Source organism: Triticum aestivum, chromosome 6A (genome assembly GCF_018294505.1).
Source record: "Triticum aestivum cultivar Chinese Spring chromosome 6A, IWGSC CS RefSeq v2.1, whole genome shotgun sequence".
Taxonomy (NCBI): domain Eukaryota; kingdom Viridiplantae; phylum Streptophyta; class Magnoliopsida; order Poales; family Poaceae; genus Triticum; species Triticum aestivum.
The window spans coordinates 607125031-607131840 of NC_057809.1; positions in this window are offsets into that span (position 1 = coordinate 607125031).

The following is a 6810-nucleotide window of genomic DNA, read 5'->3' on the forward strand; positions in this document are numbered from 1 at the left end:
CGAGGGTGTGAGATTGCTGAGTCCCCGTGACTCACAGATACTTCCAAAACCAGCTTGCAGGTGCCGATGAGTCCATGCAGATGACGCAACCAAGCTCAGGAGGAGCTCGATGAAGATCTTGTCCTTTGTGTTGTTTCGTTCTAGTTGATCAGTAGTGGAGCCCAGTTGGGGTCGATCGGGGACTGTGTCGCATTTGGGGTTCTTCTTTTATTTTGGTTCCGTAGTCGGACCTTGATTGTATTTGGATGATGTAATGCTTATTCATGTACTTGTGTGAAGTGGCGATTGTAAGCCAACTATGTATCCTTTCCCTTATGTATTACATGGGTTGTGTGAAGATTACCTCACTTGTGACATTGCTTTCAATGCGGTTATGCCTCTAAGTCGTGCTTCGACATGTGGGAGATATAGCCACATCGAGGGCGTTACAGTCACATTCAGCGAATGAACCGGAGGAGCCGGAGGAAACCGCAAAGGCCTTCCTGGATATCTTGGCCTCGTCAAAGAAACCTCTTTATGAGGGTGCCAAGCTCTATGTTCTAGATGCCATGACCTACCGAAAACCATGTACGCTACGAAGAAAATCATGAAGGCGCTCTCCATGGATTATGAGAAAATACATGTTTGTCCAAAGAATTGCCTTTTGTTTAGGCATGAGTATGCGAATGAAAACTACTGTAGGAAATGCGGTTCCTCTCGGTATATTGAGGTGGTCGATGAGCAGGGTCAGAAGCAGCAGCTAAAAATCCCTGTGAAGGTTCTTCGGTATCTTGATTTTATAAAAAGAGTGCAGTGCCTTTTCATCATCGAGGAGTCTGCCAAAATGATGAAGTGGCACAAGGAAGGGAAAAGGTACAGTCCAAATAAAATTGTACATCCATCAGAAGGTGAAGCATGGAAGTCATTCGATATAGAATACCCGGAGGAAGCAGACAAGGCTGGGAATGTCAGAATTGCTATATCAGGTGATGGGTTCAATCCATATGGTATGTCGTCTAATCCATACAGCTGTTGGCCTGTATTTGTTATTCCGCTCAATCTCCCTCCCAGCGCCATAATGCAACGCAAGACCATGTTCACGTCGCTTATAATTTCGGGGCCTGAGTATCCAGGGAAGAATTTGAGTGTGTTTATGCAGCCGTTGGTGGATGATTTGCACCATTCTTGGTACTTCCCGAGGTTGACATACGACTGACATCTGTAGAAAAATTTCTTGATGAAAGTTTGGCTACAGTATTGCATGCATGACTTTCCCGGCTATGCCCCATTCTACGGATGGTGTACAAGTGGGAAGATACCTTGCCCAGTGTGCATGCAGGCCTTGATTTTCATTTGGCTGAAGAAGGGTGGCAAGTATGTTGCCTTTGACCTGCATCGACAGTTCCTCCCTCCAGACCATCCTGATAGGGAAGACAAGAAGTACTTCACAAAAGGCTGTGTCATCCATGAAGTAAACGAGATTCCAAAATTTTCTGGTGCGGATGTGCGTGCTCAGCTGAAAGCTCTTAAGCCTGCCAGCAAAGGGAAAGACAAAGGCAAAGGCAAAGCCAAAGCCAAAGCCACAGGCGAAGACGAGGGCGAGGGCGAGGGCAAAGGAGAATGAAAAGGGAAAAATGTTTTAAAGGATATGGTGAGACGCACAACTGGACTGACATTACCCCCTTCACGCATCTTCCCTATTTTAAGGACCTCAAACTTCCATACAACATCGACGTGATGCACACCGAAAAGAATGTCGTAGAGTCCCTTTTTCGCATGATCCTCAACATTCCTGATAAGACAAAGGATAATGTTAATGCTAGAGTCGATCAACAGAATATTTGTGATAGACCACGTCTACACATGCAACCTCCCACAGGTAGTCGAAAATCTTGGTTCAAGCCAGATGCTGACTTCGTACTTAAAAAGGATCATAAGATAGAGGCATTCAAGTGGTTGAAACACGTAGTGAAGTTCACTGATGGTTATGCGTCGAATATAAGTAAGGGGGTCAATCTTTCAACGGGCAAAGTGACCGGGCTCAAGAGTCATGACTATCATGTATGGATTGAGCGGATTATGCCGGTGATGGTTCGGGGCTATGTTCCCGAGCATGTCTGGCGTGTGCTTGCAGAGCTAAGCCATTTTTTCCGCATGCTTTGTGCTAAAGAAGTATGTCCTGAGATGATAAGATAAATGCATAAGAAGGCGCCGGAGTTGATATGCGAGATAGAGAAGATCTTCCCACTAGGCTTCTTTACTCCGATGACACATCTCATTTTGCACCTCGCGAATGAGGTATTGTTGGCGGGCCCTGTGCAGAATCATTGGTAGTACGGCCTTGAGAGACAGAACAAGCATCTGAGACAGAAATGTGGAAACAAAGCTAAGATTGAAGCTTCCATAACTAAGGCAGTTATCCTAGAGGAGGTGGCAGACCTCAGGACAGCGTACTATCCGGACCATGTACCCACGCTGCACAATAAGGTGTCTTGATACAATACAAAAGAACCCAAGTATAAACCCAGGCTGCCTCTATTCAGCGGGCAAGGTGGTAGGGCTGGATGCTCGATACCTTATATCATGCCACAAGATGAGTGGGAGGATGTCATGTTCTATATCTTGCACAACATCAAGGAAGTTGAGGATGAATGGATGAGGTAATACCTTTGCACCATTCTTGTAGTCAATTCGTTATGTTCACTTTACCTCGTTCTAATACTGCTTTTCTTATTTTAGTCGATTCGTTGATGAAGAGTGGACGGGAATGCTGCCTCCTACTGAACTGGAGGCACTTGCTCTTCTCCGAAAGGGTCACGATGGAAGGAAAAAATTTGTTGTGTGGTTCATGGAGAAAGTAAATTTTCACACTTCCCTATTACCCAGTTCACCCTACAATTCCAATTAACCTCATGCACCCTATAATTTCAATTAAACTTGTAGGGAAAAGATCTGAACACATAAATGGATGAAGAATTGAGATGGGTTTTAACAGTCGGGTCATGACATGCGAAAAGTATGATGTGAATGGGTATCGCTTCCATACAAGGAGCACCAGAACACTCGGCATGATCTCAAAACTATAAATACTGGAGTCTTCACCGAAGGAGATAATAAAGTAGATTACTATGGAAGGGTAGCAAAAATATATGAGCTTACATTCAAATGTGGCCGCGAACACCTAAGTCTCACTGTGTTCAAATGCCGATGGTTCGACCCTAAAAAGGGTCTAAGACATACGCCTTCTATTAGTTTAGTTGAAGTTAAACCATCAACAGTCTATGCCGGAGCTGATCTCTTTAACGCCGCTACCCAGGCCACACAAGTATATTATCCGCCTTACCCATGCCAGAAAGAGTACCTAAAGGGTTGGGAAGTTGTGTTTAAGGTGTCGCCACATAGTAAGCTACCGGACACGAACGATGATGATTACTACAATATAAACCCCATGACATACGAGGGAGTGTTCTTTCAAGAGCAACATGATGACGTGGTACGAAACAAGGATGATGATGACTTGGGTTATGTTGACCTGGACCCAAATGATGATGACGCACGGATTGATGGTGAGGCAGTTGTGAATCAAATAGACATAATTATGCTTGAAAAGTTAAATGAAGACGTTGACGATGAGGAAGAGCCTCCACCTCCGTCAGACAACAAAGAAGATATGCATGATAGTGATGACGAGACTGGTCGAAAAATAGATTACAATAGTGATGATTCATATGGGTTCTAGAAAATGTAAGTTCTTTTAATGATCATTACAATAGTATGCTTAATGTGCTATTTTGTTATTAATGTTCTTTTATGTATGCTTAATGTGCTCTTCTGTTATTAATGTTCTTTCATGTATGCTTGTTTATTTGATATCCTTACTAATTGTTTATTCTCTTCTCAATGCAGGTTTGCTAATCATGGGCAAGTCCAGCAGCGCCAGTTTCCTTAGTAAATTCAAAGGACTTACGCGGAGTGGATGATCCCACAAGGTCCCCCCGACTATGTGACGATGACTCCTCACAGGGAGGTGGAGGGGTCGGGGGAGGAGACCGTAGAGGAGGAGGCGTGGGGTAGAGCCCCTAGAAGAGGAGGAGATGAGGAAGAGTCCCTAGAGGAGGAGGAGGTAGGGGAGAGGCAGGGGGTCAAAAACTATGGGTCGTGTCCGAAATAGGCGGGTCTTCTTCGATGCCCTCCTATACCGAGGCAGCTTCTGAGTCTGATGAGGGGGAGTATGTTCCTCAGGAGTGTTGGGGAACGCAGTAATTAAAAAAATCCTACGCACACGCAAGATCTATCATGGTGATGCATACCAACGAGAGAGGAAGAGTGTTGTCCACGTACCCTCGTAGACCGTAAGTGGAAGCGTTATGACAATGCGGTTGAGGTAGTCGTATGTCTTCACGATCCGACCGATCCTAGTACCGAAAGTACGGCACCTCCGCGATCTGCACACGTTCGGCTTGGTGACGTCCCACGAACTCTCGATCCAGCTGAGTGTCGAGGGAGAGCTTCGTCAGCACGATGGCGTGATGACAGTGATGATGAAGCTACCGTCGCAGGGCTTCGCCTAAGTACTACGATGATATGACCGAGGTGGATTATGGTGCAGGGGGGCATCACACACGGCTAAGGGATCAATGATCAATTTGTGTCTATGGGGTGCCCCCTCCCCCGTATATAAAGGAGTGGAGGAGGGGGAGAGGGCCGACCTCCTAGGCGCGCCCAAGGGGGGAGTCCTACTCCCACCCCCTCCCCCGTATATAAAGGAGTGTAGGAGGGGGAGAGGGCCGACATCCTAGGCGCGCCCAAGGGGGGAGTCCTACTCCTGGTGGGAGTAGGATTCCCCTTTCCCTAGTTGGAGTAGGAGAGGGAAGGAAGGGGGAGAAGGAGAGAAGGAAAGGGGGGCCGACCCCCTCCCAATTCGGATTGAGCTTGGGGGGTGCGCCCCCACCTTGGCCGCCTCCTCCTCCTTTCCACTATGGCCCATTAAGGCCCATTGACTCCCCGGGGGGTTCCGGTAACCCCCCCCCCCGGTACTCCGGTATATGCCCGAACTCTCTCGAGACCTTTCCGATGTCCAAACATAGTCATCCAATATATCGATCTTTATGTCTCGACCATTTCGAGACTCCTCGTCATGTCTGTGATCACATCCGGGACTCCGAACTACCTTCGGTACATCAAAACACATAAACTTATAATACCGATCGTCACTGAACGTTAAGCGTGCAGACCCTACGGGTTCGAGAACTATGTAGACATGACCGAGAAACGTCTCCAGTCAATAACCAATAGCGGAACCTGGATGTTCATATTGTCTCCCACATATTCTACTAAGATCTTTATAGGTCAAACCGCATAACAATATATGTTGTTCCCTTTGTCATCGGTATGTTACTTGCCCGAGATTCGATCGTTGGTATCTCAATATCTAGTTCAATCTTGTTACTGGCAAGTCTCTTTACTCATTCTGCAATGCATCATCCCGCAACTAACTCATTAGTCACATTGCTTGCAAGGCTTATATTGATGTGCATTACTGAGAGGGCCCAAAGATACCTCTCCGACAATCGGAGTGACAAATCCTAATCTCGATCTATGCCAACTCAACAAACACCATCGGAGACACCTGTAGAGCACTTTTATAATCACACTGTTACATTGTGACATTTGGTAGCACACAAAGTGTTCCTCCGGTATTTGGGAGTTGCATGATCTCATAGTCATAGGAACATGTATAAGTTATGGAGAAAGCAATAGCAACAAACTAAACAATCATCATGCTAAGCTAACAGATGGGTCAAGTCAATCACATCATTCTCTAATGATGTGATCCCGTTAATCAAATGACAACTCATGTCTATGGTTAGGAAACATAACCATCATTGATTCAACGAGCTAGTCAAGTAGAGGCATACTCGTGACATTCTGTTTGTCTATGTATTCACACATGTACTAAGTTTTCGGTTAATACAATTCTAGCATAAATAATAAACATTTATCTTGATATAAGGAAATATAAATAACAACTTTATTATTGCCTCTAGGGCATATCTCCTTCAGTCTCCCACGTGCACTAGAGTCAATAATCTAGATTACATTGTAATGATTCTAACACCCATGGAGTCTTGGTGTTGATCATGTTTTGCTCATGAGAGAGGTTTAGTCAATGGGTTTGCAACATTCAGATCCATATGTATCTTGTAAATCTCTATGTCTCCCTCCTTGACTTGATCGCGGATGGAATTGAAGCGTCTCTTGATGTGCTTAGTTCTCTTGTGAAATCTAGATTCCTTTGCCAAGGCAATTGCACCAGTATTGTCACAAAAGATTTTCATTGGACCCGATGCACTAGGTATGACACCTAGATTGGATATGAACTCCTTCATCCAGACTCCTTCATTTGATGCTTCTGAAGCAGCTATGTACTCCGCTTCACAAGAAGTTCGCGCCACGATGCTCTGCTTGGAACTGCACCAACTGATTGCTCCACCATTTAATAAAAACACGTATCTGGTTTGTGACTTAGACTCATCTGGATCGGTGTCAAAGCGTGCATCGACGTAACCATTTACGACGAGCTCTTTGTCACCTCCATATACAAGAAACATATCTTTAGTCCTTTTCAGGTATCTTAGGATGTTCTTGACCGTTGTCAAGTGATCCACTCCTGGATTACTTTGGTACCTCCCTGCTAAACTGATAGCAAGGCAAACATCAGGTCTGGTACACAGCATTGCATACATGATAGAGCCTATGGCTGAAGCATAGGGAACACCTTTCATTTTCTCTCTATCTTCTGCAGTGGTTGGGCATTGAGTCTGACTCAAC